This window comes from Colletes latitarsis, chromosome 8, assembly GCF_051014445.1.
Source record: "Colletes latitarsis isolate SP2378_abdomen chromosome 8, iyColLati1, whole genome shotgun sequence".
In the NCBI taxonomy this organism is placed as follows: domain Eukaryota; kingdom Metazoa; phylum Arthropoda; class Insecta; order Hymenoptera; family Colletidae; genus Colletes; species Colletes latitarsis.
The window spans coordinates 32510872-32524318 of record NC_135141.1 but is presented as its reverse complement, the minus strand read 5'-3'; the positions used below and the strand labels follow the sequence as shown (position 1 = coordinate 32524318).

The window sequence follows — 13447 nt, the reverse complement described above, 5'->3', positions numbered from 1 at the left end:
ATGCTCGTTCATTATTTCTATTTGCTTCAGTTCGTTAAACCTTCTAGTTTATAATTAAATGTCATTAAACAGTGACCACGTACACATTATGATATCCCAGTTTTCAAGTACCTTGTAATAACTGAATTTAACTGAATCTATACCAATCATTTCTTTACTTTAAGTTTCTATAGAAATTTTTAATATATTATAGGAACGACGCGATGTATCGAGCCACTCGTCCTAAATTCGAAAATTGTTCTCGAGGTTTTAATCATACAAATTTCAATTATTATCGATAGTAAACAGTGGTAGAGATGATTCAAGGAAAAGTATTTATAACGAAATTAGAAAAATAAAACGATCCGTCGAATTAAATATTAGAGTGCAGCAAAACGATTAATTAATTAAGTTGATGTACGCGTGAAACGTTACGTTATACTGACGTAATTACCACCATCTATGCGATAATTGTTGTTACGACAACGACGATAACAGCAACCGTAAAGTTCAGATTTAATTGCTAAGCGAAGTTATGCGAATATTCTCGTCATTACGACAATTAGAATGATATATGAATGACGGCACGATTTATCATAATAATGAAAGCATCAACGGTATACGTGCTTCTGAATCGAAATTGTTCTACGAACTCGCGTGTGCATCGTTAGAATAGTCTGAATCGAGAAGTTTACCGCTAGATTGTTATGCAATTTTTAATATATCTATTTCTTGCTCGTGTTATGTACAATGATATTTGACAATGAGTGGTCGGCTTATTTTAATCCTTTTATTTCCGTTATAACTAAATGATCTATGTTTTAAAAAGATTTTCAAACTTTTTAATGTTTGAAAAATATTTTTGTTCGTCCGGCTGTTTAATAATTTGGGCTCGAAGGGGTTAATAGTCGTTTCATTGCTTTTATTTTCGGTCAAAGATAACAGTCGCTCGGAACGACTGGTAAATACGCGACGCGTGTACACAAACAGCGGAGCAGATTTGATGTTTTCCCGATACGAGCGGCGTTTGAGTCGTTATTGGAAATGAAATGAAAACGCAATGCGCATTACCCGTAAACGAGGAAGGAATACGCACACATTCGGAATCATTATCCGGAGATTTATTACTAAACGCGCCGTGTGATTTTTCTCCGCGACCGCGACCCGTCGAATTATTCGACGCCGATTTTATCAATTGCGAGCACGTTTGCTGTTTATTCGGCGTGTTCGTTCGCCGCCCCGAAGACTCGAACTGATTTTTAAATCGCATTTTTCATCTTTCGCGAAACAAAAATGATATCGCGATACCGGAAAAATCGTTTCAAATTTACAAGCTAATTTATTTATTTTAGGAGTTACGATCGTTTGATAGTTAAACCACTTTTATGGGGTTTTTCTCACTTTGTGGGGTTGAGGAACTTTTCGCGACGTTCAGAGGCCGCGAATTTACGCGTGAGAAAAAAAATTTGTGCATCAAGGGGCGAAAGCGACGCGATATTTCCCGAACCATCCCAATATTTCTCTTTAACCGAATCGATACGAAACGTCAAGCCTAGAGGAACACCTTTCCCGTGTAACTGTATTTGTAAAACGTCCAGGCAGTACCATTTCTCGGTAACGAACGATAAACTTTGCCCAACACGGACGTACCACGAAATATTTTCCACCGGCTGGCGAGCCGCCTACGATCTACCCACCGGAGACTCGTTTGGACTCTCTGGAGAACAGAGTAACGCCATACAACGAACATCGAGGAACGACCCTCGACGTACGAAGCACCCAGTCCCCTCGTTCAATGACCAATTCTTCCGCTCGCTGTCTTTTCTATCCGTCGTTGACGGATCCACTAGAATTTTTAAGTCTTCTGCCCCACAAAACCCGACAATGCCCAACGAGGGCGGACTCCAGGCGACCCTGCCATAACCGTCATCGGGGTGGGTTCTCGTTTAGCTTGATGGAGACCTTTCCCGCGACCGCTTCCTGTGTCTTGGAGCGTGTCGAAGGAACGTCCTCCACCGGGGTCAATGGAACCCGTTCGATCCTTCGAGATCATCCAGCGCGGTGAACGTCCAAAATGTCGCTGGATCTTTGCGCCACAGCCAACCGTTTTTGGGGCCCGGTTTGCTAATGACGCTTCGAACCCGTCCAATTTTACGGTGACGTCGCGTCGTTCGCGTTATCGAGATTCCTCCGAGAGGATACTCGAGAATCGATCACGTTTCGAGAGTCGAGCGACGCAAACGTCGAAACCGGTTGATAAGTTTTTAAGGTGTTCGATGTTTACGACTTCGGATTAACCCTGGTCTCGGAGGGATGTTAATTTAGACATTTATTTGTGTACTATCGTGCTTGCGAAAATATCATTTGTTCCCGACTCCTCGTGTATTTCGATAACTGAAGAAGAAAAGGGCATCGAGTATGGCAACTACACCACCGATAAAGAGAGAATATCGCTAACATGTTGAAATCCAATACTCGGGAGTACCGGCTGAAGTAATTAGGACAGGAGTCGTGTTCGGTTGTACAAGGCCTGATCTGTTGCGACAGTGTCTATGTAACTGTGTACACTTGTACGTACGTGTTACGTCTTCGCCAACAAATTAATGGCGATGAAGAGAATAGGAATGGAAGACGCCTAAGACGCCTCTGTTGGCTCCTATCGCCATATCGACGAGGACATTACTCTCAGAGATAGACACGTTGCAGAGATAACCGCTTGAGATGCCAAACAGTAGATCTACAAGTTACTTCCATGTCCTCTTCAAGACAGTTTTCACGCATGTATTGCCCGTGTTAAACCCTCGCGTTATCTATAAAGTCTCGATCAATAACGGTTTCTATAATTTACCAAACGCAATCACTAGGTAAATTGAAATCCATCTCGATTCAGGTACCTTGTCCGAATTATCATAGAAATCTCGCCTGAAATACCGAAATTTCTAATGGAACGGTTAACCATTCGAGCAATTCAGTTGTATAACGAATAATTGTAATTTAGTAATACGAAATAAAACGTACATTTAAATTTAGTCGTAAAGATTTTTAAGACTATAATGGTGTGAAATATTTTTGCGTTGGAAGCAATGGATACGTGCTGTCTCTCTTATCTTTATTTTCGCTTACGGCGTGCATTTCTTTGGAAGAAGTACAGAAGTTGCGCAGAACGTTTGCTGACCTCACGTCACATTGTTCAAGCTTTGAAATAAAGTCTAAAGAATGTTCTGGTTACGAAACAGAGATATTATTCATATGGCTTTGTGGTAAAGGAGAAACAGTATAGTGCTCATTCCGTAACATTCTTTTCGAAAAGATTAAATTTCTAGCACATATTTCTTGACGTAATACCGAGGATTTTACCTGACGATTCTCTGGAACAATGCACAATGCCATTCACGTATTATAAATGTACTTTTCTCGTGTTATATACATCTCTGTTAATTTAAAATATTCTTAAGACGTGTTTTCTATTGCACAAAAATTTTAAAAAGCTACTTTAAACCAACTTGTTATATTTTATGTTTATAGTTTCAAATATTTAAACAAATTCCTCTGCTCGAGTCAGTTAATAAATCTACGTGCAAAGTAAGAAGGAAATATATTATTTTTTATCTACTCAATGTGTAATACCAATGTGAGAAACAATAACAGAGTTCCCTACTATTTTTTTATATTTTAATAATAGTATCAGCGAGTGAAAATCGATTCTTAAACGGCAATCTTGAAGTCGCAGGCGGCAATAAATCCTTCGAGGGTGAAGAGATTTCGCGATGGCGGAGAAACGTTAGTTAACGATCCATCTGCTGGCCATCCCATCGCGATCAATGACACGATCCTCGATCCAGCTCTTCTCGCAGCTGACCGTCGATTAACGCGCCCGATGGTAACAAACGGCTCGACATTAGTAGAATCGTCTTCAGCAACGCCTTTGGCACGTGAAATCCGAGTTGTGCCAAAAACGTGATTTCTTATCTGTTGTCCGACAACGAGTCAACTCATACCACGGAAATCATCGTACAATTCTTGGCGAAGAAACAAGTGCCAGTGCTTTTCCATCCTCCGTAACCGCTGACCTCAACGGATCTTTTTTATTTTACGAAGCTGACTGCGAAGGGAAAGCGTACCGATCGAGCGGAAAAGATTCCACTGCAACGATTCGGAAATCGAGTCGATAAAAAGAAGATAATTAACGAAGATCCTCGAAATTTCATCGACAATTGTATTAATTTAACCGTATTTGGTTAAATTAGGCTGATTAAAGTTCCCGCGGTTTCAAGTATTAGAATCGTCAGTCCGGTAATAACCATCTGTATCGGATGTACGTCCGTTCTGACGGTGAACGTTAAGTCGGAGACATCAGGGGCGCCGGGAAGTTTTTAGTAACGCGACCGAAAGCCATAATTCTGTCGGTGCTCGGATCGACAGTGACGGACATTCTATTAAATTGTTCAATTAAGTTGGAATGCGCGGACTCGCGTAAAATGCCGAAGTAAATTGTTCGCGATACGCGGCCAATTCGGTGTCCGGTGACAGTTTGACACGGTCGTTTCATTCGTAGTCGAAACTCGAAAGTATAATTGGCCGTTCGAGTGGACGCTCGTAAAGAGCTAGCGCCGCGCGATTCCGTGAACACCTTGCGTCGATTCACGATCGTCCAATGCCATCAAATCGTCAGAGTCTACGTTATTTTCGTTCGACGAGACTTGCGCAAATTTTAAAGAACTTTATTCCGATTAATACGCAGAGTGATTCTAGGAAGAAGGAAGGTAAGAAACTGGGAATATAGTTTGTTCGTTGAAGAATTTTAGAAAAATAATCGAGCAGATTCCTTCTTGATTCGAATTTGTCGCGCTCGAAACCGTGAAATGGCTCTTGGCTTCATTCAAGGACGCGAAATTTTCCACTCGTACAGAAAAGGACTTCCGTGCTCTCGGACGTTGAAAATTTCCAAAAAGCTTCGAGTGCTCTCGGTTACACGGCTGTTCCATTATGTCGCAAACAAAGCATCAAGTGTTTCACTATATTAGAACTCACTTTGGGTACATTTTCACGAGACGACCAGCGCTGTTTACCTTTCCTACGTCACGCGATCGCTCGAGCCGGACCCGGGAAAGAGACAATTTGAATTACAAATCCGCGTTCGCCGGCAGCACTTTACTACTGTTACACGCTCGACGAGTGGCGCGTATCCATAATAATAACTTGATAAGTACGGAAACGTAATTGCCGCTAATGTCAACGTCATACGCGAAACGTTTCCATCGTTCGTGCGTGAATAATGCATAGTCAGTTCGCCGGGAATCGATGTCGAATTGCCGCAAACCCCGCCTTTTAAACGGTTTCTTGGTCTTAAAAAATTCATTTATCCTTCAATTTAAATGCTATATTAAGCGACTATGGTCAAATAAAAATTAATATTTCCGTTAAAAGACTAAATCTTTTTACTCGATTCGAATACGTAGTTCTTTCTTCCAAATTTGGTACAGAAATATAGTATTCTTGGTATATTTTTACGAGAATTAATCCTTGTATCGAAGACGAAATTTCTTGAAACGTCACTCACAGAATGCTTTTGATTATATTGTTTGGGAAAGTCGTATCTCCTTATTAGTCTGGATAATGGAGTTCCTATCGCAACTGTTCGAGTCAGAAAGACATTTCTAGAGGCGAATATCCGTCTTTGTTTCGTTAATTTAGTCCACAGTTTCCGTGATAAAGAATAAAGAAGTTACTTTGCGACGTGCGCAATTGTAGGATGCATTAACCGAGTGTGTGTGCGTATGTACGTCACGGAATAAAATGACAGCCAACCGTGAGATAACAGTGTTTGTTCGCGGGGCCGTAAAAGCTTCGTAAATAGTTTTAAAAATTATGCATGTAAGATGAGTGCTCTTTTATGCGCGCAATAACAGCGTGCTGACTTCGTTTCTCGCACAGAGCTGTTAAGCGCCAAAAATTGATAAAGTTTTATTCCAATAACACTAGCGCATAGCAATTTGTTCACATCTACTAGATTAAATGGTTCATAGTGTGTTTATTTATTGTCAAATATTTAATTCTACAATTTAAAAACCGAATTCTTCGTAGCCCGAATCGAATAATTTTATTTTTAATTCTCATTAATTTCATTTCTCTCTATATTTCGATGGATTATTTAATTTGAAGAAATATTAAATCTAGCGAATAAATAAAAGTAGCAAAAAATATTTTTTTGAAACTTTAGCTCTCTGAGCTGAAAAATATATGTATCAAAGTATTCACGAGCTGAACGATTCACTCGACTCTAAAACAGATCAATGTTTTCGCTAAATTTAATACCAGCGCCATTTTTTACCATACCGTGCAATTGAGAATTATTTGTACAGCGTCCGTCTATCATTAATTTCGAGCTGAGTGAATTTTACGCGGCCATTCAAGTCCCGGGGATAAATACAATTTTTAAACGGGGAGCACCGTACTAATTTCGCCGTTTCTACTACCCTGGAAGGAACGGGCGCGGAGAAATCTGACATCTTGAAATTGTAAAAGGAGAGCGGAAGATTTATTCCTCAGATCATGGTAATGAAAACGGAGAAAAGGTACAGGTAGTGGCCTGTCTTTATGCAATTTAGCGGGCCCATTCGTTCCACTCGATACGAGTGGAAGTGTAAAGTGTTCCGACGTCGTACGGCGAATAATAAATTAACGAAAGCCTAGATTATCGGTAGTCCCGGATTACAACCCCCGTCTGCGGGATTATTGAACTTTTATCGACGGAGATATAGACAGAGACAGAGCGCAGCAGCGAAAAAGAAAAACGAACGGTTCGAGACGAATCGAATTGAGGAACGGGCAAGAATAGGAAATGAAAGTGGGTCCTTCGCTGAGGAGACGGTTGGCAATTCGCCGATCCGATAAACTCAATCAGCTTACTCATCTACCTACGTGTAGCTGCGCATCTACTAATGATCCTTAAATTCAGCCAATCTCAATCGAGCTTCTCTTGTGCCCTGATTGCAGCAGCCTGTACAGAACGGACGACGATGTTTCGCATTATAACCGGAGCTAGACTCTCGCCGTGATTCTTCTCGCAGTGGTATCCGTCGCGTCGTCTCGAACTCGTCTTCTGCGAGACGTTTCCTTCGCGACAGTACGACGAAATTGGATTTCGAACACCGAAGGGGCCAAATAAACGCACGCAAACATTATTTCTTTCTAATCAAACGAGTCTCGAAAGTAAGGGTCACATTTTCACGATTCGAACATCGAAAGTTTCGATAAGAAATAGTTTCATAGGCCTTGAGAAATCGTGGAAGTAAGATCGTGTACTGAAAATGTGGTAGGGAGGTTATAAAATATTACAGAATTCCGAATCTTGCAATTTCAATCTATTTTTTTCTTCGAGTTTAAATTTAGAAATTTTTTTTAAGCAATATTACTTTTATACTTGCACGTTGCAATCTATTTCTATCAATTTTTCGATCGACTTGAGTGGAAATATTAAAAGTGAAAATTGATTCTGCGATTCTAGTTTCACCGTCTCTGTAAGTTTAATATCGCGGAGAACGAATGCCGTATTCCAATTAATTAAACAAGTGCATCGCGAAAGCGTTTTCCATATAATGTGTTACGCTTCATGAAGAACGTGCCAGCGTGTAATTGATCCAATCCCCGCTGGATCGCTAGAATAAGCAATTATTCAATCACGCGCGTAGGAGTCAAGTAATTTGTTCCAGGCATAATTAACTTGAAAAGAGATAATTTTAAAATACCCTTGCATCCGTGAAAACAGTTACTGGATCGACTAGGACTATACTATATAATGTATATACGAAAAAAAATAATAATTCTGCTGGCAATTTTGTCTCTATCAAGATGTGTCTTTGTAGATCTTCAAAAGACAAAATCGAAATTTGTTATCTTTGTGAATTATTTTAATAAGAAAGCCACGTGACTGTGTTGTTTCCTGGCAATATAATTTCTTCCCCTGTTTCTACCGGACTATCGAGATACGTTATAGTCGAAGAGTTTATAATTTTCGTAAATGTGGATCCTTTTCTGCGTGGGTTTTGTGTCGTGCATGTTTGGATAAATGAGAATTTTAAGTGTAGAAACGCGCGTGTCCCAACACTGGCAGCTGTTGAGTGTTCTTATAGACTGACTGGTGAGTGTTTCTTCGTGTTGAGTGTGAGCATTTCTGCTCTCATCTGGTCTTATGGTATTCTCGTCTAGTCTTATAATAACGTCTGGAAGTTGTAGGAAATTCTGCGAACCCCGGCGAATGACGAAAGCTTCTAATTGGTGGTTTGTTCTTCAAGGTGAAGTATCTGGCGGGTGTTAATTTGTAGGAAAATTCGCAGTCGATTTTCCAGGAGGTAATAGAGACAAAGAAATTAATTTTGAATCGAAAGGTCAACTATATTTGATTTTACATTTCATTAAACTTTTTAATAAATTTCGCTTCGAAATTTTAAAATTAATTAGTCCAAATAGCAATTCAAATAACGTTATATTCAAGAGTTTATAAACACAGTTGCGAAATCTAATCGATTCAATAATTAAGCTCGGATGTTTTACCTTGGCATTTCTGTGAAATTACTTCTTGGAATCGCACTGATATCCCCGGTGATATTTTCTCTTTCTTTTAACCTCGTACATCTCACCTGCACAACTTGGAACATCCGTCTAGTTTATCAAATTACAAGGATGTATTAAAGACCGAAGACCGTGTATTCCTTATTGGATCAAGAGAAGGAAAATATAGAAAATTCTTTGTATTATTTCTCAGTATAAACTCCGGTACTGCTTCGCGAACTTCTCGCATCGATTCTCGACTTACTTAACTTCCACGGTTCTGACTTTCTTCCATTGGATAAACAAAATATTTCTCGTGTGCTTCAAGTTTTATTTGCGATCTGACAAACGTAATTGAATTTTAGAATTACAGCATATACGTTACTCTAATAATTAAAATTATATTTATCGTCTTGTTTCGTAAGATTTCGAAGGTATGTGTAATGACCGAAACCGATTGTAAATGACCGCCTCAACCAAAAATAATTTTTTCAGAACGATATAAAATTTAAATTTAAAACCTCCCAATCGTATCGTGTATTCTTGTTTCCATCGATTCGTTCATGGAACTCGGAAAGTCAAGTTGAACGTCATCGAGATGCTCCGCTAAGACCCTTTCCAAGGGATGTCCCACATCATTGGTCGAGACGGCCCGTTACTGCCCGCTGCTGATATGGACAATTTATTGTCCGGATATCAGTGCATGGTTTGTCACGAGCGTACACGTACGCGGGCCCTGTCCGTACGGGGTATAAGATCTCGGGTTAGAAGCTTAGGAGGGATGACCAGCTGGCTGTATAGAGATGGCTACGTCATTGGTTATAATACACCCTACGGCGGGACGTTAGATATCCCGTAAACGTCACGTAGCCACGCGTACAGAGACCTTCTAATTTTCAGTAGGCGCGAACCAACCGGTTCCGGTTGTTTCCATTGTACTTGCCCGACCACGGACAATTCCTACCGGAATTGAATGCACTCCGGAGTCCGAATAGCGCCGGTGAATCGTCGTGATTAACGTTCCTTAAGCATCGATGTATAGTCATCGCCGCAGAACCACGGTCGATGACGAACGCCAATATCCTGGATGATACACACGCTCCTGTATCTAAACGGCTACGGGATTGCATCTAACACCCAGACGGATTCTAATACGACTCCGACACTGATATCCTGCACGAGATCCGCTACGAACTACCGAATTCACGCGCGATCTGTTTACACGTTTCCGAGGAGTCTTGATGCGGGAACAGTTAATAGGGATCCGTGTAGAGGTGACGCTTACGTTTGAATTAATCCTTAAGCGCATCAACCGAATGCCTCGATTTCGCTTATAATGGAAACAGACAACTCGACGTGGATTCGCGCTCGCGTCAGATACGTGCCGCATTTTATCTTTCATTTCGAATTTACTAAATACAGCATAAGTAAGCTAGTTTAGTTATTCGTTCAAATTTCTTTAATAGGATAAACGTTGTGTCCATCTCTGGGCGCCAGCAGTATCGAAAAGCGTGCAGCTGAGTGAGAACGATGAAAGTGACCCTAAAACAATTTCAATTTTAGACTTAATATTAATCTATTACCTCTACTATTAGGGTAGTTACAGGGCAAAACGTACGTAATTTACAGTTTAAGCTCCATTTCTTTTGTTCTATGGAATAAAAAAATCATGAACATTCTACCCGAAGGCGTACAACGTTTTTCAGAATTTTTGGTTGCAAAACAAAATTTAGAACAATTAAAAGTTTTAGTTTATTTATTTTCCTAAAAATTGACCCATCATCTGCAGCTAAAATGTTAATTCTAAATATACATGGATCTACCACCCTGCGAAATTTCATTAAGTTCGACGGAGGTCACTTCCGAGGTTTCTAAGAAGAGAAATAATATTCTTAGCTGAACGACGGAGTGGGACGCTACAGTCTGAAGAATGATTATGAATGTAGTGGAGAAGGGAGTTCTCGCGGTATGTTTTTCCCCGGCGTTTGGGGTTCCACGAGCTGGGTCGTGTAAGCGTGTAAGTGGGCGTAGGAAGTGGAAAAGCTCGGTGACAGATGCGAGACATTTAGCAGCGGCCCTGATGGTGCGCAACGGCCTGTCTGCCGCTTAATCAATCTAAGGTGTCGGAACGTATTACTAGGGCAATGCTGGCCGAGCTTCTACTACCACGAATTCACGAACGAACTGGTGAGGGCCAGTTCGCGCTAATCTCCCCAGCCATACCCGTCGATATTTCTCAACTTTTACCACTACCCACGTTCTGCATGCTCGCCAAGCACACGTAAACTCCACGCATGCATAAACGAGGACGCGATGGGTGCAGCTAAATACGATAATGGAAGCGAATTTTCGTACTAACATGAATTCTCGTCAGGATTTTGTTTGCAAAGTAAAATGCGAATAATATTTCTTTCAATTTCTCCAAATGGTCGATAAAAATAGTCAATTTCAGCCATTCGAACATTATCAAACGATTGAAAAAAATTGTATTTTCTTACAAATTACTCATTTTTAAAAGACTGTAAATATCATATCGATTCTGAATTAATCGACGAATGTACAGCGAATAAAATTATAATAAATTTTTCGTTTGTGCAGAATTTAAGTTTCCTAGACGAGTGGGATGCCAAATAATATTTTTCAAAGCAAACATTCGCTCTCGTCCAGTACGAAACGAACACACGTCGTGTTCTCTCCAATTCAACGGCTTCCTCTTTCCACTTTCCTCAACTTCTTGCACGCGAGAAACTTGCTCGTTCTTTCCTGTCGCATTTCATTACACTCGGTCGTTTTAAATTACTAGCTCGCTAGAGTAACATTCTTTCGTTCTTTCACGGGTTTACGGGAAAATAAAACGAGCAATGGGTTTATCTCTAAATTTTGTTCACATAATCATACAGTGACTCGTTTTCAACCGTAGACTAAATAGGAAAAGTTTGTTTTCAAAGAGCTTCTTTTTAGTTTGCGTATGAAATTATAAAGAAAATGTTTAATTCGCAGAGAGAATGTTTGTTACGCGTTGGTAGAAGAAATATAAAATCTAGAAAAATTATATTGCAAAACTGTCGCTACTTTGCCCGTCAATATAATTTCGCGGTAAACAATTTTCTTCCAAATATTCATACGCAATGGGGATATTTAAAACCTTTCCAGTTATTCACCTCGTAAAGCGTGGTTGAATTCGTTTCATCACCTCGTATTTAGTCAGTATTAAAATATATATTTTGCATTTGAAAAGCAAACCTGAAGTAATCGTGCAAAATGCTTGATAAAAAAAGAGGATCTTTGGAGCTAAACTGAAAGATTACCGAAAAACCGACAAATATTTGTAGAATTGATACTGTTAAAGGATAAAAAGTAAACTGTTTTACCCCGTGGCAATTGATGACATCTGCCAGAAAATAGGATTTGGTGCTTCCAAAGAAGAAAAGCAACTTAAATTTAATGTATTATCTACCACTGCGAGGGGTTAAGGCATCTGTCTTCCGAAGGACGTTTTATCGTCGTAATTTTTCGAAACTCAAACGAGGATAACTACACGTCGTTTGCGTTCCACTCGCGACACGAAACTTTGTACAACTTAATACCTCGCTGCACCAAGTTTATACCGACATTATGATATATGCCAAGGAGCGAAATCCGAGAAAGTTGTAAGTCTCCTCTGGGAAAGATATCGCGTCCATAATTGCACAGATGGAATTTTTACGCGCGTCCGTGCTCGTATTCAAGAAACAGAATAAATGGTTCCTGTTCCGTGTTTCGCGTAATCCAATTGCAACGTTAATTCCAAAAACTGCAACGACAACGTTTTTAATTCGTGTTGCACGCAAACACACACGCGAGCTTGACTCGCGGAACGTTGTTTGGATTTCAAATAAAAATTTTGCACTGTAAAACACGCAACGCGACCGAAGCTTTCGGTTCATTGGCTCGTTCAGCAAATTTACTCCTCGATATACATTCATTTGTTTTGTAGAAAGTATATTTCTACTTGTAGCAACTGTTCATTCTTGACGCCGAAATTGGCGATTACAGAGGGAGCAATCGAAGGGATTATATGCAACGAGGGAACCTAAAAGGCGGAGAAAACTTGGAAAATCCTGAATGGCGTGCGGAAACTAGAAGAGGCCGCTCGTTAGGTGCATTTTAACGCTATCAGAAATTCCTCGTTTCGTGCGCGAGGGTGACTCCTTTCATCGGGGCCAGACGCCTGCAGAGCAATGAATTTACACGGTATTTCGTTTCGAGTTTTAATCTCGTTTCGCTCAATTTCGCCTCTACACCGGGGTTCGCTTCTTAAATCACGTTAATGAGTGAACATACTTCAAAGTGCGCCTAGATCGGCGGTATGTATTTTACGCCAAAGAAGTCCTTCTCTTTGCTATATTATGGGCGCGACGCGTTCGATAAATCAAACACGGTTATTTACACGGTCCGCGAGAAAAATTGCCCTTATACGTTCCAAGGGCGAATTTCTTCGTCGTTTAACGGTTCTGTTTTTCAAACATATTATTTTATTTTACTTGAAAAGCAGCCTAAACGTTTCGATAGACCCAACAGTTGGTCATAAGAATCCTGCTTGTTCGGGGGATTATTTGTAATAATTTTTCAATCTATAGTTGAAATAGTTTTGTGTTTTAATTAATCACCGAAAATTTACGTATTGATAAGCGAAGAATTTTAATCTATATCTCTTTATGACGTTCCTCGAAAGCTGAGGCGGCAGCAGCACGAGAACGCGAACGAAGGTACGTATTTCGGGTGGTTTCCTGAATTTTGCATATGCTCCGCGCGAATCTGCTGCATAGCCATACTGGTATGCAATGCGAGAAGGTTGCACGCGACCTTAATCTGAGAAAATCTTGAGAAAATTGGTCCGTAACCTATAGATCAAATCTCTCAGAAATCTGGCGTTTCT

General features: G+C 40.2%; 1 protein-coding gene across 1 annotated transcript in view; it reads right to left on the bottom strand.

Annotated features, from left to right (window-relative positions):
- Positions 1-13447, bottom strand: part of LOC143344712 (TWiK family of potassium channels protein 7) — a 264886-nt gene that overhangs the window by 221815 nt on the left and 29624 nt on the right. The window lies entirely within an intron of this gene.